Raw genomic sequence first — 27,530 nt, 5'->3', positions numbered from 1 at the left:
GCAAAGCACTCAATTTCATATTAGAACAGAGTCAGGCTTTTAAAATAAAATTGAGTTAAATGTTGTGGCTGAGCTAATCCTTTAAGAGAGTCAAAAATTCAGACAACAGTAACTTTTATGAGGCAATAATAATAAAATGGAATGTGTGGTGATATCACTGAAAATAGTATTAACAGTGAGATAAAGAGATGTGCTGAGGAGGAGGGCAACCCTGTAGGAGGACCAGCAGTCTCAGTTAATCTGGACCCATGAGGTCTCTCAAACACTGGACCACCAAACAAGCAGCATACACCAGCTGATATGAGGCCACCAACACACATGCAGCAGAGGACTTCCAGGTCTGTGTTCATTCAGAGATGATGTACCTAACACTCAAGAGACTGGAGGCCCCAGGGAGTTTAGAGGTTAGATGAAGGGGGGGGGGCATCCACATGGAGACGGGATGGGGTGAGGTGGAGGGATGGATTGTGGAGCAGAAGGAACATGGATGGGGGGGGGATAAAATATGGAGTGTAAAAATTTAGTTAATTAAAAAAGAGATGTCCTATCTTGTGAAGGGTGAAATTAAAAATTAAAATAATTGATCCTCTTTTCTATTTTGATTTTGGAACTCACATATATTATGGAAATGTTTTGTTGTTTAGCTGTATTCCCACACATATTTTACTTGGTTTTGACATATGTTCTCACTGATTTTTAGTGGATCTCAAACTTTCCATCTTCTTACCTCAGCCTCTAAAGTAAGTGGGATTATAGGTGTGTACTACCACTCATGGCTAATAAAATTAGGATAGGACTATCATTAATCATTCCATGCTGAAGCATATGGAATATAAATATGTACTTCATATTAGTATGTGCATATTATATTGGTATATTGGTAGTGTGATTTAGTAACATGGATGTATTATATACAAAACTTGAATATAGACAGAAAATTAATATTATTAATGTTACACAGAAAGTTTTCTATGGTAAAGAGACACTCTATACTCTGAAATGCAAAATTAAAAACGTATTAGTTTTGATGTTTTACTTTGTTTTAGATGCTTTGAAATTCTATTTTATAAAAATCTCAGGACTCTGAAAGCAGAGTCAGGCAGATCTCTTTAGTCAGCTTGTTCTACAGGACAGACAGGACTACACAAAGAAATCCCTTCTTGAAAAAACAACATCAGTGGGAGGGGAGGACCTTGATCCTGTGCAGGCTCAGTGCCCCAGAGCAGGGGAAGGTAAAATCTGTCAGTTGGGAGCCGGTGGAGAAGCACCCTTAAGGAGGCAAAGGGGAGGAGGGAAGGAAATGCGGTGGTGGTGGTGGGGGGATTGTGGAGGGTAATCAGGAAGGGGAATATCATTTGAAATATAAATGAATAAAATGATTAATTAAAAAAGAAAAAAAGATAAAATCCAAACAACAACAAAATCTGATTTGGACCTTCATTAATTCTTCTCTTTTCTATTTTTAAGTTCTATTTTCCATTTGAAGTATTATGCCTATAAAACATTTCAATGTATTATAAATTTGTATTCTATTCTTTTTGCTAAAGAACTTCCTTATAAACGTAATTCCTGAGGCTTTTCAAGATGAGTTATTTTCTGCTTCGGTTTCTTCACTAAAGCCCATGCTTTCCTTTTTCCTTGAATACACAGTAGTAATTTAAATTATATGTGGTCGTGATTCTGGAGTCTGCATTTTACTCTTGGAGAACGGTGATTTTTGTTGTTGTTGTTCTTGTAGGCAGGCCAATGACTGAATAACAACAATGAACATGTGTGGGTTTGATAAGATACTCTACTGGAACAGTTCTGTGAAGACCCAAGGGTGCTTCTGAAACCTCTCCAAATTAAATTAATGAAATGACTCAAACACTGTCCCTGAGACTTCCCAGGGAATGTTAGGCCTTCATTGATCAAGCTTTTAGAACATGCCTAGAAGAGGTCCCACTCCTGCATTTGATCTTCACTCTTCAGGCGAAGCTTCCTGCTTTTCACCTGCATGGCGATGCATGGACTGAGTGTCTGCTTCCTGGCCAGATCATAGACATTTTGTCACATCTCAGACCTGCAGCACCCTGGTAAGCTTTGTATTAATTCTGTATATGGACAAATCGATCCTCAGCCAGAGACTTATGATGGATCTGCCAAAGAACTTCTGCCTCATCTGCACTCATTTCTATGCAACTCCTACTTTTCTAGTATGCTCCACGAATCTCAGTCACTTTAGGTGACTCCTGCTTGGTTTGGAGCCTCTGCCCCTTCTTCTCAAGAGGACACCATGCCTGGCTTGTGTTTCAGGCAGAGAACTGGAAGGCAGAGGCGCTGCATCTCACGAGCTGGCCCTCTCTCCTGGCTCCTATGTCAGTGCCTTCTTCTATGCAGAGATTATAAGTTGCTTCATGTAATTTCCCCCCTATTTTCCTAGTTATTTTTGGTGACAGACTGTCAGTGACATAGTTATTTTCTAGTGCTGAAATGCAAAACCATGACCAAAAGCAACTTGTAAAAGAAAGAATTTAATTTGAGGATCATGGTCTAAGATGATTAGAGTCCATGACAATTATGGTGGGGAGCATGGCAGCAGGTGGCAGAATTGGCACTGGAGTGGTAGCTGAGACCTCAAATCTCAATCCACAACCTGAAAGAGAAGAGAGAGAGAGAGAAAGGAGAGGGAAAGAAGAAAGGAGGGAGGGAGTGTTGCATCTGCCCTTGACCAGCAAGAAGGATAGGACCACCAGTTCTTCTAACAGCAGTTTATTCAGCAAGCTTCAGTCTTCATCTCTCTCCCCCTTCATCTCTCCCCCTTCATCTCTCTCTCCTGAACCCCCAGGCCTCTCACTCTTATATACTCTCAGCCCCCATCCACTCACGGCAGGCCACATCACCTCACCAGACATGTGGCTTCAGCCAATCAGGGTGGCAGGGGCAGTCTCCACCAAATATATACTTGTTTACACCACCAGCTCTGCATCCAGCAGGCGCCATCTTTAGGCCTAAGGGGGAGGCTACAGCCTCCTACAAGGGAGGGAGGGAGACAGAGAGAATGGGAATACTATGAGTACTATGGGTCTTTTGAAGCCTCAAAACTCACTCCCAAGAACATATCTCTTCCAAGTCTCATCTGCTAATCCTTCCCAAACAGTTTCACCAAATAGGACTCACTCAAATGTGTGAACCTACGTGAGCCAGTCTCATTCAAATTACTACAAGCATGTGCCTTTCTCATCAAGCAGATAATCAGCAGAACATTTGTTTTCTTTCCTATTTTAGTTTCTGATTGAATACATTTATAAAATTTATAGCTATGCATTGTGAATTAATTCAAGAGAAAATGTTACTCAAGTCAATAGAATGTTTTAAGAAATTTTAGAGAGATTAAAAAACAATTTCTGTTTGAATTTTCCTTAAGAGATATTGCCTTATTGCTCATTAGTAGTGTGTGTGTGTGTGTGTGTGTGTGCTGTGTTTCTGTAACTTTTGCAAAGCTACATTAGAATCTAAGGATGATTTAAAAAGCAAAATAGTCCTTAGGGACAAGGACTATATTATATTTGCAAAACAAAATGCACCAATATGTAGTCATTTTTCAAGATCTCTCTCCCTAAGTACCTCTAGCTGCCTTGAAACTAACAATCTTCCTGATATACTCTACTTACAGCTATAATACCCCATAAATGCTAGGCATTTGTACTGACATTAGTCTCATGAGGTAACATACTTAAGGTAGTAAAAAAGCTACTAAAACCCTTTACTTTGGTAACAATTTTTTTTTCATTTTTCAATTTTTTTAACATATTTATGTGTGACTTCACAGAAAAAAAACATGGCCAATATTCATTTATAAAAGACCTCACTCAACAGTAAAATCTATTATTCATCATATTTCAATATCCTAAATAATTGTTATAGAAGCATATCTACAGTATTTCCATTATTTATATTTAAATTTATATATTTATCAATGATGTTTAAGAGCCAAGACCTGGGGAACAAGCTCCATATTTAAGATATTTGAAGCAATTGCAATGCCAGCACAAAGACCTTTGAACCCATATAAAATGCTCAGTGGATGTGGAATCCCCCTGTAATTTCAGCCTTGGAAAATGGAGGCAGAGGATCCTAGAGAAAGCAAGCTAGCTGTATCAGGGAGCTCTGGGTTTGATTGAGAGACTCTGACTCAATGAATAAAGCAGATTATTAATGGAGAATTACTCTTGCTATCAACCTCTGTCCTGCACTTGCACAGGCACACACATTCAAATATATCGCCACACAAATGTGGCCACAAACCTACAATTACACATGCACACGCGCACACACCATAGCCACAGGTGGAAAAGGGGAAAATTAACACCTGTAAGAGCTAAAAACGAGTTTCAAGAGAGAAGCTCTGAAACTTAGGCATTAAGCATCCATCCATTCTATCACTAGGGTCTCAAATAGTACTCAGGTGGCTTTGATTATTTTGTGAGATGCATGTGGCATGTACCTCTGCCTCAGAATGGATATCATACCTTGATGTCAAAAACTACATTAGAAACAGAAGCATCAGTCTTCCAAAGCAAATTTGTTGTCCAGACTATGTGGATAAATATCCCCACGTGTGCAAGAGTCAACTGTTACTTGAATTGGAAGAGCTGAAAAGGCATTCCGGAAGCTATTATCTAAAGAAACCTGAATGAATAAAACCATCCCAGTCAGTGGGAAACCTGAAATATCCTTCTCCAAAAGTCATTAAAATTTCTCCTGACTTTGCCTGGCAGAATGAAAAACAGATTAGGGAAAATAATTTTAAGTGCTTTAAGATCCTATGTTAATTGGACACAGTCTTCCAACATGGCTGCACTATTGTGGCCAGAGCTTACTCACTGGTGCTAAAACTGAAAGCTCATGCCATTTCCCAGAGATGCACATCTTGTTGGGTAAAAAATTCAGCTTAACCACCTCACTGTATTGCCTTGAAAGTAACTAAACACATGAAACAATACTTGGATAATGTATTTCTTCTTAGTCATTTGTTCACATTTCAAGGGAAATACACTCTTAAGTTAATGTTGCTGGTCACATAGGTTATAAAGCCACCACAGTGGCCCCTTGCCCTTATTTCTAGCCTCATTTCTTCTAACATTGTCCTACTTTGAGCCCACTGAGAGCTTCATGGTACCCAATCTCCACAAGCTTTGAGAGGGATCCTTGATTCATTCCTGATTTAAAGATGTTTTAGGTTCGAAAACTTCAATTATGTCATGAATGGGGAAACCTCTCTTAGGATTATAAAGGAAAAATATAGTGATTTTAATTTTTTTTTTACCCCTTGAAACAAAAGAGAAAGAATAAGATTATTTTTCAATTAAAGGCTCTCGTCTTGGCCTAAGGATTTAAGATATTCAGTCTCTGAAGAGCCTGGCTTCCCAGGAGTGGGGATGTTAAATTTAAGCTATAGAATTCACCTGAATTAAAGAAAATCAGCCAAATGCATAACGTCCCTGGGTTTGCACAGTTCCCTTCCTGGAGAGATCTCCTTGTCTGTAGAGATCGCTCTTACAATGAAGTCCCACACATGCTTCTAACCTATTTACTGAGTACTCAAAACAGGTTTGTTTTACTTTTACCACAACAGTTTCAGTTCAATTAACCCAAGCCAAATTCTACCAATTCCTTTTGGAACGAACAGACTTATTTTTACAATAAGATAAAGAAAAGTTAAATAGCAAAAAGAAGTGTCACATTCTTGGAGGACACATTGTTTCATGACATTGGTGTCAGTATTGTTGTTGTTATTATTATTATTATTTAAATGCAGCCCTCACAGTACTCGAACACAAGGAACCTGTACATGAACATCAGAGTCTATCTGTTTTTCTCCTTAGACAGGTGGTCTTCTTCCTGTTCTTTCTCATTCAGCTAGTATTACTAACTGGTTTCTTTTGGGGCAGGAGGTGTCTCATCAAAGTGTTACATACTGTTCTCATTGCTACAACCAAATGTCTGACAAGAAACAGCTTTAAGGAGGAAAGACTTCCTCTGGTCATGGTGGGGTGATAGAGATCATCATGGCGGTATTGGAAACAGGGCGGATAGAGGGTAAAGCAGCGGTGGCCCCGGATAATGAAGGTGCTCACGTCTCACTGTACCAAGAAATGAAGGCAGGACAAGAAGCAGAGAACAGGCTGAGAGTGAGGGAGTGAGTGAGAGTAGCTAGAGACACAGTGAAAGTCTCTAGCTACCTACTTCCTCCAGCTGGATCCTGCCTACCAATGGTTCCATAACTCCTCCCAAACAGTGGGGCTTCTGGGGACCATGTGTCCACACCCTTGGAGCCTTTGAGATAAAGTTGTACACAAAATCCACAAAAGCTATTGCCTTTTGCTCTCAGTTATCTCGGTGACAATGAGGGGTGGTGGAGCAAGAGCTCCAAATGTGCTGTAATTCACGTTTTTCAGATTACATGACTAGTTGGGTGATCACAAAATGTCTTGAAAATGTTAAATGGATCGGAACTTTGGGACTACAGGCGAAAGCACAGTTGTCTTCAGCAAGCCCTGATGTTTCGTGTAGTTTTCTTTGTCTGAGTACTGTTAGTGGTTCCGTCGATGGCTAAAGTCCTATGTTGTTTCTAAGATACCGTCTTTCCTTCTCCATAACTTGGATTTTAACCCACTGATACCTAGACTTTGCTATGGCTTTCAAATTGGTCCAGTTATCCTTCTTGCTCAGTAGAGGTGCCCTCCCCTGCCTTGAACCTCAGCATGAGATCTTGAGATGTTTACATAAGCTCAGCCATTTTTATGGTTTCTCTTTTTCCCCTGTCATTCTTTGTTCTTGTTCTTTTGTTTCTTACTCAGCAGTGCAGGGAATCAGACCCAGAAGCCATGGCTGTATATCCACCTCTGTTACAGACTTCTAATCTAGTAATAGGTATTTACATTTCAACATCAACTAAGAGGGTGAGGCCTGACACCCTGGACTGCGAATGCTGCTTGTTCCTTGAATGGCAGCTGGCTCGGGGATTGTAACCCTGTTTATCCCGGTTTTATCTGCAACTGTACAGTGCAAACCTACTGGCAGTCTGTTGCCTCATATAGAATTGATGATGTTGACAGGCCATTCATATTGTTACATGAATCCTTTCATTCCCAGTCCTTAAGACTTTTATAACAATGTCAACATCTGAAGTAAGACTCTTAGGACAGTTGTTCCATGCATTTGTGGGTGATTTTATGCTGTTTTACTATCTTTATCCATGTTCCCAGGGCATAGATCATCCAGACCTACGTCATGCTGTCCATTAAAGGTCAGATTTTCTAAGTCTTTCAATGCTACAATGCTATGGTAGTTATTATTTGGAGTATAAATATACCCTTCCTTTTGGTAGGATGGGCTACATTGATTGAAACAGGATGCATGGCGAATATTTTACTCCAACATGGCGATGAAGAAGATAAAAATGAAATTACTAAAACAAAGTTGAGAACTGCTTTTTATGCAGGATTGGATCCCTTAAATTTTACTGATGGTTAGGCAAGTGACTTATCTCTGAAATATCTAAGTAAAATAGTAAGTATTGCAAGGAAATCGGGGTAACAGGTATAATAGGATGTAACTACATGATACTCTGTAATACTCTGGCTCCTGGCCTTGCAAAACAGATACAATCATTCCTCCTCAGCTGAGGCGTACATCCTTCAGTTCCCAACTTACCTCTGCAGTTGGAACTGAACTTGACTGAAAGAAGCTTTTTCTTTCTTTCTTTCTTTCTTTCTTTCTTTCTTTCTTTCTTTCTTTCTTTCTTTCTTTCTTTCTTTCTTTCTTTAATTTATTTTTTTATTAGGCATTTTCCTCGTTTACATTTTCAATGCTATCCCAAAAGTCCCCCATACCGACCCCCCCAATTTCATCCCTACCCACCCACTCCTCCTTTTTGGCCCTGGGATTCCCCTGTACTGGGGCATATAAAGTTTGCAAGTCCAATGGGCCTCTCTTTCCAGTGATGGCCGACTAGGCCATCTTTTGATACATATGCAGCTAGAGACAAGAGCTCCGGGGTACTGGTTAGTTCATATTGTTGTTCCACCTATAGGGCTGCAGTTCCCTTTAGCTCATTGGGTAATTTCTCTAGCTCCTCCATTGGGGGCCGTGTGATCCATCCAATAGCTGACTGTGATCATCCACTTCTGTGTTTGCTAGGCCCCGGCATAGTCTCACAAGAGACAGCTATATCTGGGTCCTTTCAGCAAAATCTTGCTAGTGTATGCAATGGTGTCAGCGTTTGGAAGCTGATTATGGGATGGATCCCTGCATATGGCAATCACTAGATGGTCCATCCTTTCGTCACAGCTCCAAATTTTGTCTCTGTAACTCCTTCCATGGGTGTTTTGTAGGACTGTGCTGTGGAATTTGGTTAAGGCTATGTTATAACCTAGCAGGTTCAGCCATATTCAACTCTTGTAACTATGTCAATATATACTATATTAACAATAAATCTATATTTTGAAAAGGCAATCCATGTTTCTTCTTTGTCCCTTTGTCTCCATTTGGGACACCTTGATAGTCTGTGCCAAGCATATACATAGAACTGGTCAATGAGTCTTCTGAAACTTGGTTGTTGTTCATCCACTGATTCTTTCTATCCACTCCCTCATTGAAGAGCAGACTGGAGAAACACAAACTTTACTTCTAGTGATACTTGGATGTCTGACTTTGACTTTTGGCCATGACTAGGGCAATCAGATTTATCACATACAGTGAAAAATATGTAACTTCTGTACCAATCCTTTGGGTAATTTATTTTACTGATGACTTCCAAATGGCTCAGCTAGGTTAAATAGCTTGGTTTGACAGCACGGCCAGAAGAGCATTAAAGTTTTATTGACGCTTCTACTTTGAGGTCTCCCAAAGCCACAATTTTATACATAGATCTTAGTTCAGTCCAGAAATACAGCATGGTCTGTACATGTTGAAGAGCATTTGTGAAATGGCATCTGGATGTCTTCCTGACCTCAGTGTTTACCAGAAATTGTTTTCTTTTGTGGCAATGCATCCCCTCCTTTTTTTTTTTTTTCTTAAAGTAAACATGTTACATGACAATACTTTATAAAATCTGGAGTTCTTTAAATATCTCTACACAGGAAATCTTTCCAATTCCTTAACAAACTTTTCCAACACAAACCTCAGCCTTATTGCTTCTTTACAGGGGGTCCCTGTCCTGTGAACATAATAAACTCTTGAAAAGTATAGTAATCTGGTGTGTTGGAATCCACATGGTCTGAAGTCTCTTTCTTGGGAACAAACACTGACCCAGATGTGGCCCTGTAACTGGAAAACTGCAGGCAGGAGATAAAGCTTAAAAGGAATGTCTTCCTGAGGGCAAACAATGCCACAAGGGGAGAAAAGCAGAGAAGGAAGAATCCAGAAATGGGCTTCAAAGAGATGTCGGCTTAAGCTTTGTTTGCAATAGTGTCTCTTGTAGCTAACTAAACCATATGTAAACAAGTAACAAGGAGAATAAAAACTGCAAATTTTTGAAGTGGAGTCAGAGTCTTGTACTTTTCTCTGCCAGCATCCTACTCTCTGGGTCACTGTGGTCCCTCTGGCTACATTGGCTGCATCACAGTTGGCTCTGGATTTGTCAAGGGGCACTTGTGGAGATTATCTCTCTAGGGTTTTTAATGTCCCCTTTTATTTATCATTTCTATGAGTTCTAAACCTTGTCTGTCAAAATTCTTGTGTTAAACTTCTAAGCACCAGAAACTCAGACTGAGATTTTAAGAGGCAGGGCCGTTACAGGTAAAATTAGTTAAGAGCTAATTATGCTGAGAGTAAAGTAGACCCTTAATCCAAAACAGCAAGGGTTCTTACATAAAGAGGATATATGGATGCACACATGTACACACACACACACACACACACACACACACACACACACACACACAAAGAGAGAGAGAGAGGAGAGAGAGAGAGAGAGAGAGAGAGAGAGAGAGAGAGAACATCATGTAAAACTGACAGTAAATATCACGAAAATGCAGCAGAGGCCCAGTAACACCAAAGTACCAGGAAGGAGGAGAGAGATGGGACACACATTCCCACAGCTTTCATAAGCAACTGACCTTGCCATCCCTTGATGTCAGATTTCTATTCTTCAGAACAGTGAGACAGTGAAATTCTTTTGTTGATAGCAGCCCACTTTGTAATTCTCTGTGATGGTAACACTGGCAAATGAATACAATCTTTGCTTAAGATTCAGTCCTCAATGAGTTAATTCAGATTTCGTGTGTATAAAAGGCTCTGTCTCTTTTTTTGGTTTAAACAAACCAAAGAAACCCAATATTGTCAATAGCAAGAGACAAAGCATTGTAGACTGTCTAAGATGACCTTGCAGTTGTGGGCCTGTTGGTTAGAAGATGGATATTCCCTTACACAGAAAATACTTCACTGGCATTCCATCAAGTTCTAAGAAAGATATAGCATCCTCTGGGTAGTAGTGGAATATCTGTGTGTAGACAGATACACAGGCTCTGAGCCTTAGGAAAGGGCAGGGTTTATAGAAATATTGATTACACTTGAGAAAGTTAGATTACTAATCATTAGTTATGGGTTTCAGCAGGAGTGGACACAACCACAATGTATGAGCTGTGCCATGAGCTGGTGTGATGGCTTCTGGTGCTTGAGGAGCCGAGAGACACTTCACACTGGTGACCAGTAGCTAAAGTTTCCAGCCCCCAGGGAAGAAAGAAATGCTGGGTGTCAAGTTTTATAGTAAAACAGGGTATGCCATAAATATATTCCACAGGGAAAAATTCAGCAAGAGGATTGAAATTAAATTCTTGAGCCAAGACAATTCACTGAAGGTAAGAATAGACTTTGCAGCAGATGCTTTTAAGACAGCTGGAAATTTGGATGCCAGAGAATGAAGCTCCATTCTTAGTTCACACCACATGTAAAATTAACTAAAAGAGAATCAAATACCTAAAATAAAAAAAAAAACTAAATTTATTATAGTTTTTGGAGAATAAGTTGGTATAAATTTTTAATCAGGACAGTAACAATGCAAACAAGAAGATACAGAAATATCAATAAAATAAACACTTAAAATGTCTTATATTCTCAGTGGATATAGTGGCACACATATTTTATCCCAACACATGGATTTAGAGGTAGGCAGATCTTTGTGAATTTGAGTCCAGATTAGTCTACATAGTGAGATCCAGCACAGCCAGGGCTATGTGGGGAAACCCTGTCTTGAAAAATAAAAACAAAAATAAAATATCTTAAGGACACCTCTAAAACCTGTCATAAAAATTATCCAAATATTTAAAATAAAGGTTAAGGATTACATTTACATGTTTCTCAAAGAAGGAAGGGATAGAAATATGTTTGAGTAAATAAAAATATTTGTATGTAACTAACAATAAGAGAAATGCAAATCTAAACTACTGTGACACCAATCACATGAACTAGAAAATCTGGAATAAAAGGAAGTCAATAATAATTGACAAGTAAAAAAATAAAAACAGAAAAAGAATAAAAAATCCAAGGAGAATAAAAAGGAATGAAAAGAGGGATGTCTAGTTTGGAAAATAGTCTTTTCCTTAAAAGAGGAGGCCACTATATAAGACATATCCACCAGGAGCTATATCATTACAATTAGTAAAAACATATGTCTATACAACAAATCACACACCAGTATAAAATACAGCAGTGTTCATAATAGCCCAAAGAGGGAATCAAGTCAAATGATCAACTGATGAATGGATATAAAATTTGATACATCCTTTTATGCAATGTTATATGGCAATAAAAAGCTTAGATTCTGATTCATGCTACCTTCATTAGATTATGTGAACAAGGATTCCATGCTAAACTGTCCTGAATAGATATACCTAAAAGACAAAAGGTAGCAAATAACTGGGGCTACTGAAGGGTTATAGAGCAGCATAGGACAGGCCATTGTCGCTATGGAGTGATGGGCTTCTCACTGAAGTAAACAAAACAATGAAAAGTTAATTGCAATGCTGTTGTGCTACTTTGTGTCATACTGAGTCATTTAGTTACAGATTTGTGATGAGTGAATGACATGGTATGAAAGTCAACACTAAATAAAGCCGCTAAAAATCTGGGACAAGGACAGAGTTCTTAGGGTAGACATAGGCTTAAGAAATGAGACACGGTTTTACCTGTGTGAAACAGCAGGGTCAGATGCACAGCAAAGGCATAGAGTCATCCTCTTCAGGGAGGACCCTCATAAAGCATGGAAAGACTTTATTATTTTAATAAATTTGAGCTGCTTGCATAACTTGACACCCTCGGAAATGGTGTCCTTAACAATGGTTTTGGTGCAGAGATTTTGCAAACTTAATTTTTTTCTTCTTCTTTTTAAAAACTATTTACAAATCATCCTATTATTATATTATTTAATTTATGCAAGCTATATTGCTAGGAATAAAATATAGTATGGTTTTTAAAAATTAAATTTAAACAATTATGATAGCTACGACATGTTCTCTATTGAACTATGCCTTTGTCTTTCTTTCACTTTATCATAACCAAATCCCACAAGTTTCCACAATTTTCAGGAATTTGAAAAGCATCAATTCTTATGGTAAAACATCAGTTCTTTATTTTTATTTTTTTAAATTTAAATTTCAAATCCTATGCAACTATGCAAAGCTTTCTTTTGCTTTGTTGTTATGGTTGTTGTTGTACCCCAGAATATGCAAGAGAGGTGCAGGAGGGTGCTCCTGTTTAGTTTCCACACATTCTTTGTCCCTTCTGTTGCAGTGTGATCTCTCTGGGCCAGGATGGGAGGTACGGCTAAGCAACAACTGTGCCAGGCATCAGCAAACACTGCCAGGTACACACACTAAGAACCTATGCATAGTCGACAGTATTCTGAGAAGCAATCAAGAGGCGGGATGATCCTCAGTGGATTTCTGGAACTGTGTATATTAGAGACCTTGGAAGTGACTATGCTTCCCAATGCATACGTTCTGATGATAAGCTGCAATTCACTTTTGCAAGATACATTTACTTTAGTTTTATGTGTGTGGGTGCTTTGCCTTATATAGGTGCACTGTGTTCTTGCCTTGTGCCTGCAGAGACCAGACTGGAACTGGCAGTGGAATTAGAGTTTGGGTAGATTCTAAGCTGCCATGTGGGTACTGGAAACTGAACTGAGTCCTCTGTAAGAACAGTGATTGTGAATTACAGTCTAAAGATGTCCGGAGTCATCATCTCCCCACCTCCCCCAACACACACCCAACTCTGTAGTCTGTTCTTTCTTCCTTACTGCCTGTATCTTCTGTTTCTCTTGACTTCGTTTTCCTGTTCTTTGTTGCTTTCTTCAAAATACCAAATACCATTGGCATGTCATCAAAACCCTCCAAAACTCTTGGGACTGTGTGGATTGTCTCCTCATTGATAATTTCTTAGAGTTAGACCATACTTCCATGTGGTGGCATGCTCAACAAAAAGACACACTACGTTCTAAATAATTTACCCCAGTGTTTTGGCAACTTGGGAAGCAGTAGTGACTATATTTGTAGTCCTGTCATTTCTGGTAAAACTGACAGTGGCTTTTTTGACACCACTAAAAATAATAGTGACAGGACAGAGTCTTTGGGGTGGGCCACCTAGTATATTTTTTATCATCATTATCATCATCTTCATCATTACAATCATTTTTAGAGAAAATAAATGTCATAAGACAATGGGAACAATTATATTACTGCCACTGAAAATCATACCTTACTGTGCCAAGGTTAAAAAAAAAAAAGAACTTGGTAACAACAGATCTGGCTTTGATTAAGAAACCTGGAAAACAGAGACACAAACTGTTTCCACTTAAATTCTTCTTGCTTTCTCAATCCATCTCTACAGGGTGTAGCTTATGAGTGAGTGGTCAGACATGAAAATTGCATGCTTCCATATTGTTTTCTTCTTTCCATATAACTTTAGATCTATAATTTGTATCTTTTTAATATGTCCTCTTTCACAGATTCCTTGAAACCTTTTCAAGTCCCCAGGGGATAAATGTGGATACTGACTTTGAGAGAAAATGATGAAATACCATTTGACCAGAGAATTTACAGTATAACTCTTTTTAATCATCCAAGGTAGAGTGTACATTAGAAGAGGCACACAAGTGAAAAATGGAAACAAAGAAATGAAAACATTGAATGATTTCCTTATTTTATAAATACAAAGTATTTTACTTAACCACTCAAGTTTAATTGACCATCATATAAATAAACTTGAAAGAGAAACTGAGTCTCCTTTCTATAGCATGACTATCATTTTTCATCATAAAACAATGAAAGCAACAACTCAGAGAGAGAAATTGTGACATGAAATGAGGTAGAGATATACTGAGTCCTTAGAATCAGGATGCACAGTAATCTATGAACTGTGTCACCATGCCAATGGGCCTGTCATTCCAAGACCATGCCTGTATATGTGCAAGGGAGGGAAAACTGCCAGACAAGGCCTGGCTATAATAAATCAGTTTATTTTCACAGATCTGAAGTGATAGCTTTGTAATTCCTATCTCATTTTATATTTTATCTCCATGGCTGGCTCACTCTGTGTTTTGCCCAAAGCTTTTTTTTTTTTTTTTTTTGAGGAACTTGGTATTTTTTTTGTTGTTGTTGTTTCTTTAATTTTATTTTTCCCACATTTTTATTAGATATTTTCTTCATTTACATTTCAAATGCTATCCCAAAGTCCCTATACCCTCCCCCCTACCCTGCTCCCCTACCCACTCACTCCGACTTCTTGGCCCTGGCACTCCCCTGTACTGTTGCATATAAAGTTTGCTAGACCAAGGAGCCTCTCTTTCCAATGATGGCCGACTAGGCCATCTTCTGATACATATGCAGCTAGAGACATGAGCTCCAGGGGTACTGGTTAGTTCATAGTGCTGTTCCACCTATAGGGTTGCAGACCCCCTCAGCTCCTTGGGTACTTTCTCTAGCTCCTATCTTGAGGGCCCTGTGTTCCATCCTATAGATGACTGTGAGCATCCACTTCTGTATTTGCCAGGCACTGGCAAAACCTCACAGGAGACAGTTATATAAGGGTCCCTTCAGCAAAAGCTTGCTGGCGTATGCAATAATGTCTGCATTTGGTGGCTGATTATGGGATAGACCCCCGGGCGGGGTAGTCTCTAGATGGTCCATCCTTTCGTCTTAGCTCCAAACTTTGTCTCTGCCACTCCTTCCATGGATATTTTATTCCGTATTCTGGGGAGGAATGAAGTATCCATGCATTGGTCTTCATTCTTAATTTTCTTGTTGTCCCAAAGCATTTCTAATTCATCCATTTTCTCCATTCTCTGGTTTTCTTTTCTCTTCTGTACACTGATACCAGAAAGACCGCATCTCCTTGGTGCTTCTCATTGCAAAACGCCCACACTCCAGAATCATGAGAGTGTCCTTTGTCAATCAACAACTCAAATATAGATTTTTGGCTTTTGTTTGTTGTCTTTTAGGATCTCAGAGTGACTGATGCCTCTCTTACTTTCCACGTGTTCAGCTTTATTCCCCCATAGCTGGAGAATTTTCTACTTCTGTCCTAGCTCAACTACTAGTGGTGCCCTCCCATCCCTCCAATTCATCACTGTGAGCCCTCCTATGCCTGTGAGCTCCACTGTGAGTCCACCCATCTCTGTGAGTCCTCCCATCACTGTGAGCCCTCCCATGACTGTGCTCCCTCCTATGAGCTCTACCTTCACTATGCTCCCTCCCATCACTGTGCTCCCTTCCATCACTGTGAGCCCTCCCATCACTGTGCTCCCTCCCATCACTGTGCTCCCTCCCATCACTGTGCTCCCTCCCATCACTTTGAGCCCTCCCATCAATGTGCTCACTCCCTTCACTGTGAGTTCACCAATCACTGTGCTCCCTCCCATCACTGTGCTCCCTCCCTTCACTGTGAGTCCACCAATCACTGTGCTCCCTCCCATCACTGTGCTCCCTCCCATGACTGTGTTCCCTCCCATCGCTGAGCTCCTTATTTGATATTTCCCAGGGCCCCAGACACTCCAACTCAACCCTTCTTTTTTACTCTAGGAGTTATAACTTCTGTTTATCTGCCATGTTCAGATTTATGAAATTTCACTTAATTTGACTTTAATAATGAAAGAAAAAAAGGTGTTTTGAGTCTTATTTAATGCAAATAAGCTCTAAATTAGCTAAGTGTTAATTAAATCTGACCCTATCTCTTTTTTTTCTGTCTCTCTGTCTCTCTGTCTCTGTCTCTCTTTCTCTGTCACCCCCACCCCCAAACACACACACTTGAAGAGACTGATATTCTCTACTCCTTGGAAACTCTCAGACACAGCAGTACCCTAAACTTTTCAGTCAGCCTGACCTTACCCTCTCTGAAATCATCTCCATTTTCCCCTCTTTGAAGTATAAAGCATGCATATGCATGCATTCCTATTTATTGTTTGTGTGGGATTTTTTTTTATGTATTAATGAAATGTGTAAAATTTTAAGTCTAGTGCCCATGCCATTTCTCACCATCTCTGTCTAGCCTAAGGCCAGACATAGCACATGCATAAGGTGACATTGCCCTCGCCTGCTGCTCAACAAGTTGACATGTTTTGCCATCTTAAAATGTGTCTCTTGACTTATAACTGTTAACCAATGTTTGTAAAAACCAAATACTGTTAATCCATGTATATTTGTTATAGAAAGAAAATTACAGTCTTTGGACATATTTTTCACACATGCAAAAATAATCAGAAATATAACTTTAGAGATAATGATCTGTATGTTTTTGAGCTGTGTGAGGCTTTCAATGTGATCATTACCATATATTTTGGGACAATGCTTCTCAGTGCCTTACAGTTTCTGAGTCTCTGTGGTAGTTCATTAAGTGTTTGCGTACAATCTATCATAACTTGTTTTTCCAACACTAATTTAGCCTGTCACAAATTATCACTTGTTCAGAAAAAAATGGGAGTGGGTGGGTAGAAGAGTGGGGAGGGGGGAGGCCATGGGGGACTTTTGGGATAGCATTGGAAATGTAAATGAAGAAAATACCTAATTAAAAAAAAAAAAAGAATGCTGAAACATAATGGGAAAAAAAAAGAGCATGAGTAACAGTTTCCACTCATCTTGCCAAACTTGTTAGGAACATTCCATCTGTTCTTCCAAAGCTAATGTTTACCTGTTACAATAGACAAGACTTGCATCTGAAGCCTGGCGTTTTGTTTTTGTTTACTGCATTAAGGGAGAGTTTCACCTATGATGCTTACACAGACACCCTCCAGCAGGACTTCCATTGACCTTTGTAGAGAACTGTGAAACATTAACAGAAAACCCAATAAAGATAAATTCTTTCTTTACCAATTTAACATCCAGCTGAAGTATCTTCTATTTATACAGATATAAAAAAAAATGCTACACCCTTAGAGAACTAACTACTATTTTAATCAGGAAAAAGAAATAAGTTTTGCTTTCTAAATAAAGTTAAGCAACTTACTCAAAAATTATATTCTACCACTCTTTGGTTTTAGAATATCTTAGGAAGAACAAAAGCCTTCTGGAATTTTATTTATTCAAAATGGATTTTGAAATATATTGCTCAATAGCGGCTAAACATTTTTTTTTTTTTGAAAAAAAGGAGTCAACATGTTCTTTCATTTCTCAGTAGTTCAAGCACACCAGCTACACACCGACTTGTTCTTTCATGCCATACCAAGCTGGCCTCAGACATACATAATAAATGATCCTCAAAGATAATGAATGTTTTGAAGCGTTTTCTTGATTTATGTTACTGGCTCACCAACTATTCCCAGGGAAAATGAGGTGGACTACTTCCAAATATGCCCTCCTCACCTTCCTGCTCACACCTCTCTGTCCTGCCAACATCTTGTTTTCACAGTTGTACTGTGTTACCGATGCTCACTCTGTGTGGTCCTTTTCTAACAAGGAAATAGAAATAGAGCAATTCCCTGATTGATTTTTCTCTCTTACCGTAATCCTGGCCTCCTGAGAATCTGGAGGTCAGTGATTTACTCTCGGCATCCCCTCCTTTCCCACTTTCCCCCAAATGGCTTTATTGGATGGAGAGCAAGCTCAGGGCAATGCCTCCTGACTCCAAGGTGAAGAAGATGCCTGGCATAGCACTTTTCCCTAGGTGTGCACCTGTAGTTCCAGCTCTGTGGTTCAATTGTCATGCTGAGAGTCCCTTTGTTCTTTTTTAACCAATTAATTGGGTGCTTCCCTAAAATACCAGGCCACCATCCTGAGCTGACAGGGCAAAATGGTCATCTACATGAGGATAACCTACATGAATAGCTCACAGAAGATTGCTGAGCACAGCCATGACCAGTTTGTGACTAGAAAAGTACCTTAGAAAGTACCTTTTGCTGTGTCACAGACTGATAAGGGAAAAGAGTCCTCGTTTAGTCATATCATTCGAAGATATTGTAGGAGTAAAGGTTTAAATGTAATGCCTCTAAAATATTACTACAGGTGTTCAGCTAAATTCATAGAGCTATTGTGGGAATTTAAACCAGTTTGGAAAAACAAACAATGAGCTTATTGCACTTTCAGGCTGGCATTAATACTTGCTTTGCAACATTAGAGGACAACACACTCTCATTTTGCTCTGGAATCTTGGGCCTTAGAACCACAAATACATTAAAATTGGCAACAGGGCAATAAAGTTCCTACAGACATTACCGTATAACCCTGAAAGTAAAACAAGTTAGCTTAAAGTTTAGGAGGAAAACTTAGCTCTGCAAGCTTGCTGTATTTCACGATGTTAAACGAAATTGCATAACTTGTGACTCCATGTATTTTGAAGTAAAAATTTAAAAATGCTTTCCCTTTGGTTAAAAATGGATTCTTTTCTCATACAATATATTCTGATTACAGTTTCCCCGCCCTCTCCTCCTCCCAGTGTCTCTCATTTCCTCTATCATTGAGATCCATTCTCCCCCCTTTTCTCATTAGAAAGTAACAGGCTACAAAGGGGAAAAACAAACGATAGAACAAAAGGCATTGAAGTGAAGTTAGAAAAGGGAAACCAACAGAAGGAAAAGAGCCCCAAGAGAATCTACATACACATACATATATGTTCTCTCTGCTTCGCTTTCTCTGAGTTCATGTGAGCCTTGCTTAGTTAACTTAGAGGGCCTTGTTTCCCTGGTGTCTTCCATCCCATCTGGCTCTTGCACTCTTCCTGCCTCCTCTTTCATGGGATTCCTTTAGTGACTCCATATTGAAATCAAGTTAGAATTTGGTTGGTAACAATCACAACAATAACAATTGTTTATTTATTCATTATATGCTGTCACTAGGAGTGGAACACACATCACTTTCTTCTGTTTTCACAGTGACTCCACTAGATAATGTATTAGATTCTTAAAGCTGTAAGAACAAAGACTTCCATAACAAATTATCATGTCCCTGGAAACTTAAAACAATGAAAATTTATGATGCCATACCTCCTGAATCTAAAATATCCAAATCCAGCAAAGCATGTGGTACTTCTGGCTTTAAAAATTTTGTCTTTGAATCTCTGTCTTTGGTAATTCCTGGTATTATAAAGGTGGAGCTTCCTCACCCTGACCTGTTCCTGTCACTTTGGTGACTCCTGCCCCCTGTAATTTTATCCTAAGTAAGTTTTTTTTTTAATAAAATGTCAATAAATTTTATTAAATTCAGAATTGAAAGTAAATTCATTATTAAATGCTTTCTATAAGTAAAATTGATAATAATGCAAACAGTTGTGAGAATTAAAATCTAATGAGTAAATCTCTAGAAAGATATACTGTATTTGCTGATTTTCTGTGTCAACTTTTTTTTTTCCTTTTTTTATTGGATATATTCTTTATTTACATTTCAAACGTTATCCCCTTTCCCGGTTTCCCTCCCTTTTGGAAATACCCTATGACATCCTCCCTTCCCCTGCTTCTATGAGGGTGTTCCTCTACCCACCCACCAGATGTCCTTCAAAGGAGGAATGAATACAGAAAATGTGGTACATTTACACAATGGAGTACTACTCAGATATTAAAAATGATGAATTCATGAAATTCTTAGGCAAATGGATAGAACTAGTGAGTTAGATAGAACAAATGGATCATCCTGAGTGAGTTAACCCAATCACAGAAGAACACACATGATATTCATTCACTGATAGTATATTTTCCCCAAAGCCCCAAATAACCAGGATACAATTCACAGACCACATGAAGCTCAATAAGAAGGAAGACCAAAGTGTGGGTGCTTCGGTCCTTCTTAGAAGGAGAACAAAATAATCTCAGGAGCAAATATGGAGATAAAGTGTGGAGCAGAGACTGAAGGCAAGGCTACCCAGAGACTGTCCCTCCTGGGGATTCATCTCATATACAGTTAGCACATAAGTCTTAAATAGAGAGTTGTCATTCAATTTAGAACCTACCCAGATAGTCCAGGATAATCTTATTTCAAGATCTTTAGCTTAATTACATCTACTAAGTCCTTCCCTCCTCTCAACTCAGTGAATATTTCCAACTTATCTTTGATGCCCATGAAACACTCACTGCAGGTAACTGGAATTACCATTTCAAGTTTACATTTTAAGGAGGGAAGCATACTACATAACATTTATGAGTATGTGGCAAGAATGTCATACCAGGCAAAGTCATTTACGTATACTGTATTATCTACTTAATTGTCACAGCAACCTGCTGTCAGGTAAAATTGGAACTACTGCCATTTTACCTATACTAAAACCCTTCTAATTTGCCTAAAATTCCATATGCAAATGTACTCATTCATTTAAAAGGATTATCTGACAAAATTCAAGAAAAGTAAAACCATTCAGCAGGGTAGATTGTTTTAAGAGGTAAGAAAAATGTAAAGGGCAAGATAGAATACTATAAGCAGACAACATTTTTCAATGCATGGTTAGAGAAGGTCTTATAAAGAAGAAATGAAGGGAAAAGGCTATGAGTGGAAGAGCCATAGAGAATGCCAGGCATACACAATACTTGGATGGAGCACAGGGTCCCCAAAGAAGGCACTAGAAAAAGTACCCAAGGAGCTGAAAGGGTTTGCAGTCCCATAGGAGGAACAACAATATTAACTAACCAGTACCCCCAGAGCTCCCTGGAACTAAACCACCAACCAAAGAAAACACATGGTGGGACTCATGTCTCTAGCTGCATATGTAGCAGAGGATGCCTCATCAGTCATGAATGGAAGGAGAGGCCTTTGCTTGGTCTTGTGAAGATTCTATGCCCCAGTATAGGGGAATGCTATGGCCAGGAAGCAGGGGTGGGTGGGTTGTAGAGCAGGAGGAGGGTGGAAGGAATAGAGGATTTTGGGGGAGGAAACTAGGAAAGGGGATAATATTTGAAATGTAAACAAAGAAAATATCTAATAAAAAAATTCTGAGGCATGGTCTGTAACTACTTGATAGAAAAGGGAATTCATAGTATTGGGTATGAGTGTGTAGATTGTAGTGGGAAACATTGATCTTTTGTAGGAAAGCCAAGGAGGAGATACTAAAAATAAGAGTTGGGTATATCTAGAGCAACATAAAATAGATGGAAGGTCTGAGGAGAAAAAAAAAAGGAAGGCATTATCACTTAAGCACCCCAAATCCAGTGCTCATCCCTCCATGCCAGGATGAAATTATTAAAAGAAGAGCACTTTTTTTTATGTGAAAAGTGCCAATTCATGTCATGTTGACAATTGCATTTTTAAAAGGAAGGATTTAGATTTTAGAGTTAGTTTTGATAGTGGCACATTCAATGGGTTGCACAAAGTGAAAATACATGCTCATAGAACTATAACGTAAGCTTAGATGGCTTGAACCACTCACTCTAAAATCTTAGACTCAGATGTGGGATGTGCTTGTTATCAAAACATCATTTGTTCCCTGTCGTTAGCCTGGAGGGGATCTGAGTCTGGTTCTCCAGCTGCCACTGCAGCCAAGTGAGGAGGCCTAATGCTGGCACATCTGGTTAAGCAGTTCAACAGACTCCAGAAAGCAGACAATCTGAAAAAACACACCCAGTATCACTCCTTTAACTGAAAGGGACTGTTCCCCCCATCAATTTTGACATTTAATAAAATAGGAAATTCCAAACAGCAGACCATAGAAAAGCCTTTTCAATATATTAGCTTTCTTGACAGTGATTATCATCACACTATACAAAATACGTGCTGAGTCAAACAAAACCAGGCAATTGGTGACTCTTCATGCCATTTTTGAATTTGTGTTCTTTTCTGCCGTCTAGGGAACAAAGATTTTGATACAGAGATAATTCTTGCTGGATACTCTATATGGACAGGCTTTTAGAACTGTCTTTAGAGAAGCCAAGTGATCCATCCAGAATTGTCTTACTTCTTGACATGCATTTATTCATTTTCGATATAGGAAGAGGATAGAGAACTCAGACTGCTTTGGAACCTAAGTTTTTGGAGAATTGTGTGTAGAGATGGAGATGATACAGAGATAACCTGAGAGAAAGTCTTGCTACACTATCTCTGGAAAGTAGGCTAACCCACATCCAAGCTGCCCAAAGGGGAGCCCAACTCTTGATTCTAGCCAAGGCCAGGCGAACATGGATACAGACCCAAAAGTCTGAATCCTGAGAGGGAGTCTGAGTATCACTAGCCAATGACCAACAGGAATTGATTGGTTTGGACCCCAACAGCAATGCCAATGACAGCCATCACTCATAGCTTCTGAAAACATGACTTTTTCTAGCTCACATGTTTACAGATGTGATCATCAATTGAACTTCTTGGGGAAAATTATAAATATTGTATTCTGATGTTCAGATATCAATGGTCTGGGTAGGTTGATGGTGTTTTCAGATAGCTTTTTGTTCTTAACAGAGTTCCAGTTGGGGAAATGATAAAGTACTATTTATAAAGAGTAAAAGCTGAAAATGATGACATTTCCCTTAAAGTCCTGTTGTCATAGCACATTCAATGAGAGTAAATACTGACTACTCATTATAGCGTGCACATGCAAAAGGACAAAAAACAAATGGCCCCATCTAAAGTTAGATGTGTTAGTTTTAGTTTCAATTATGTCTGTTGCCTTTCATTCAAAAATAAAGCTGGCTAAATTTGACTTCTGGTAGATTTGGGGGGAAGAAGGTTGTGAGTTTGACTGTAAAATTTAGCCTTGTGTCTTTTTCTGTAGGAGTCTTCCTGAAAGTTACTTAATTGGGACTGACCCAGTTTACTAAGCTTTCTCAAAGTAAAGTTTATAGAAGTCAGCAGTAGTGAGTTGATGTGAATGACAAGTATATAGTTAACATAGTTTGGAGGCTACAAAGGTGTTTGTGGTCTACAGCGCCATGCTACTATAATATAATAAAATTCCATCCTACTATTCCAGAGAAAGTGATAACCTAACACCGTGAGAAACTTGATCAGTGGAAGAACAAGAGTTCCTTAAATTTGTCCAATTGAACCAATGAACATTTTCACTGTAACTTTAAGAGGTTGGAAGAAGAGGTCTGGCGAAATGGCTCAATATATGGTACTTTCTACTCCAGCATGAGCTTCTTAGTTTATATCTCTTGGACCCACATTAAACATCGAGTTTTGTGCAACATGAAAACCACTGCTCACTGGGAAGATGGCAGAGACAGATTCTCAAGCCTCACTTGCCTGAACATCTATCTGAATCATAAGCTCCAGTCCAATAAGTGACCTTGTCACCAAAAAGGTTGAAAACAACGAAAAGAGATGCTTGACAAGTACACTCAGAAACACACACACACAAACATGCACACACACATACACACAAACATACACACACACATACACACACATACACACACGTACACACACACATACACACACATACACACACACAAACACACACACATACACACACATACACAAACACATACACACATACACACACATACACAAACACATACACACATACACAAACACATACATACATACACACACATACACACACATACACAGATACACAAACACATACACACATACACACACATATACACACAAACATACACAAACACACACACACATATACACAGACACACACACACACACAAACACACACAGAGACATACACACATATACATACACACATACACACACATACACACATATACACACACACATGCACAAACACACACACACACACTTTATCCATCCATTATTGGAATGAGTTACATCAAGGCAAGAAGAGTTCTGCTATTATATTGTAATGCTATCACCCATGATTTTGGAAAAGAAAAAAAAAAAAAAAAACAAGATAGCTCATGAAGGCTCAGGGATCATTTGTGTTGAATGTCTGTGTTTTAAAAGTGAAATGGATTAAAGCCTGAGATATCCTTCAGCAGCCAGATCTACTATGACTTTTGATGAACTGAAGGCCTCAGTAACATTCTTTCCCTAGAAGTTTAGATATCAGAAGAAAACTCATGAAAGGGAGCAGGGGCTCACAATCACCAGTGAGAACTAGTTAGTGAAGGGCTGGATGAACAGCACTAGTTAGTGAAGGGCTGGAATGAACAGCTCTCACGTGCTGGGGTGTGATGTTTCTAGAATTAGCAATATATAGCCTCTCTGGTCTGACTTTATCTCACTAATGACCTAAGTTTTTTCAGTTTCCAGAAATGTAGTGAATCTAACCTAAAATGCACTGAGCACATGAACTTGAGCTTCATTTGTCATTTAGTGGTCAAGACTCATGAGTATTAACTGGTGAGTGGGTAAGACTGAAGATGAGGAAGTATAAGGAAGAGTTTAAACCTTTCACTTAACATCCAAGGCTCCTTATGGGCAACAGGGACATGTGAGTTGGGGAATGGACACACTGGCAGGGATAATAAAATACAGTAATATACATTTTCCCATATTTACTTAGTCCTCAAAGATCTTTTATTCGGTAGTAAGCCAGATAATTTGTTTTACTTTCCATTGATTTTCGTTTTTCCATGTTAACGAAGGCTGAAACTATGGTTGTAAACTCATGGTCCCATGAACTGATGTTACTCATGAGTCTACTCTCTTATAAGGAAGGAAACCAGGAAGGAGTGACATGGGCATTTTAGTCTTCAAAGGCATAGATAAAAATGAAAACATCACCCAAGATGTACTGGTGTATGAAGAAGGGAGTAAATTAAAAAATGCTTGCTAATTTTGCGTGGGTAATATAAACGGCCAATAGGAATGGGATTGACTGGTAGTGATGATAGATTTTTCTTTTGAAGTAATAATATACTAAGGTGTAAAACTGTATATAACTTGATATTTATTGATCAGTAGATACACAATTAACTATGGAAATCAGTAGCTGAATGAAAAAAATGGTATATTTCCCCATCAAAGTAAATAGGATTGGGAAAATCTACTGTTTCTTTTTATGTGTGGGACACAAAGAGTGGTATACCTTATCCATAGTTCAGCTGAGGCACTATGAGAACCCTTCTTGGTAAATATCTCTACTATGTGGATTTAAAGAGATATGACCACATTTTTATCAGCAGGAAATATGAGAAGCAGCAGACAGGTGTTCTCTTGATACTTACAGGAGGGAACAAACTAGCACATCAAATGCTTCTTTCTTTTTACCAATACCTCTGAAGATGTTCCAGGTCTCAGAAGTCCAGAATAAAAGCCGTAAGCATTCCGCAGATGATGCATCACAGACCCCCTAACTCTGATGTCCACTTCTTAGCAAGGTGTGCAAATAATTTACCAACTGCCACATTATTTATAGGTCCAATTAATGTATACATTAATCTCATGAATAATTTATTTGGGTAGTTGTGAATTTACAGTGTACTATAGAAAACTAAAATCTGTTTTTGTTAAGCTAACATCAATTGCTAACTGTAATCCTCTTCAATTGCTACTTTTGGGACAAGACTAGGCTTATGGTTTTGAATCAAGATTGGGCAGAACGAAGTGTGGAATATAATTATTTAGGGAATTTCTGGAATTTTCTGAAATATGCTGAGAATTAAAACAAAAGAGTGGGAATATCAGCTGCAAATTCTTTTCTTTTTTTTTTTTGGTTTTTCGAGACAGGGTTTCTCTGTGTAGCCCTGGCTGTCCTGGCACTCACTTTGTAGACCAGGCTGGCCTCAAACTCAGAAATCCGCCTGCCTCTGCCTCCCGAGTGCTGGGATTAAAGGCGTGCGCCACCACGCCCGGCAGCTGCAAATTCTTGAGACAAATACTTGGCTTTCTCAACTCGCTTTGGATATATAGCTAGAAACACCAAACTAAACAGAAACTCTTAATGTATAAAAATAGTTTGCCTCATCTCTCCTTTGAAGTTCTGAAATACACACTTAAAAGGTAAAATAGTTTGATAACAAAGACAGTTGAGTCTTATCCTGACGGAATGGCAGGCTGTCAAACTGTTTTACCAATCAAGAGCGAATCTAACTAAGACTCCTCATAATCCATTTTTAAACTTGAAACAGAAACAAGAATCTTAGTTCCCCACAGTAAGACATAAGAATGTCACTGTGGACCTAAGAGAAAGACAGTCTCAAGTTTGTTTGCTGGTAGACTCCTAGGGAGCTGAACACAAAAATCCAATAAATAATTAGCTCTCCTGTGACAGGCTTCTGAATTACTGTGATACATTAATTGGACAAAATTAGCATGAATTAAGGCAAATAAGTATAACATGTAATTTATTACTTACTAAGCATGGAGCTGCAGTGGAAGCCTCAGATTTCCCTTAAGATTGCTTTAACAGCTATAATGCATTCCTTAATTTACTCTGTGGAAAATCAATTTTTTCAGAGTTCATTAAGCACCAATATGTTACAATGCAACCCTCTAGAGCATAAAGCCTCAATACATTATGCAAATCCATGCCAGTGTAGTACCAATATGTAAATAGCAGTAAGACTATTATCAGGTACCTATTGATGAGACTGACCAGAACAAAAATAATGCCTAAAACTTCTTTTAATACATATTGGTTTGAGTTAGTGAACAGAAGCAGTATTGTCTCAGTTTGGGTTCTTGGCTTTTATTTTATCCTTACTAGCTAATAAATCAACAAGTGTTTATGAAATACACAGAATAAACTTATCACATACTCTTATTGAACAGTGAACCCAATGGCATCGTGTTTTAACTGATACCAGTCTGACTTAACTTTTTTTTTAATATTTTTTATTACATATTTTCCTCAATTACATTTCCTATGCTATTCCAAAAGTCCCCCATACCCTCCCCCCCACTCCCCTACCCACCCATTTCCACTTTTTGGCCCTGGCGTTCCCCTGTACTGGGGCATATAAAGTTTGCGTGTCCAATGGGCCTCTCTTTCTAGTGATGGCCAACTAGGAATCAGAGAAATGACTAGCTACTTAAGCCACAATTTGATGGGGTCACAACTCAATTGCCATTGCTTATGTAAGCCACTGTGTTTGACCTAGATCACATTAGACACAACCCTAAAAGTTGTAGTATAGGGTTTGACTGAGTATAGTTTTTAGTTTTTTATTATAAATATAAAAAATATACTCAAAAGAAAGTTTTCATTGATTTTAAGATTTGATAGAC

The 27,530-nt window shown here is 38.7% G+C and overlaps 1 long non-coding RNA gene across 1 annotated transcript in view; it reads left to right on the top strand.

Moving 5' to 3' along the window:
- The first annotated feature begins 209 nt into the window (after positions 1-209).
- LOC147004028 (uncharacterized) overlaps positions 210-27,530 on the top strand; it is a 142,721-nt gene continuing 115,400 nt past the window's right edge. The window contains exons 1-2 of the long non-coding RNA XR_015047530.1: positions 210-338; positions 1,739-2,075. This is a non-coding gene — a long non-coding RNA (uncharacterized LOC147004028). The remainder of the gene's footprint in view (positions 339-1,738; positions 2,076-27,530) is intronic.

This window comes from Mus caroli, unplaced genomic scaffold (genome assembly GCF_978045245.1).
Source record: "Mus caroli unplaced genomic scaffold, Mus_caroli_1 scaffold_7, whole genome shotgun sequence".
Classification (NCBI taxonomy): Eukaryota; Metazoa; Chordata; class Mammalia; order Rodentia; family Muridae; genus Mus; species Mus caroli.
The sequence above is the reverse complement of the archived record's forward strand: the minus strand, read 5'-3'. Positions and strand labels throughout refer to the sequence as shown.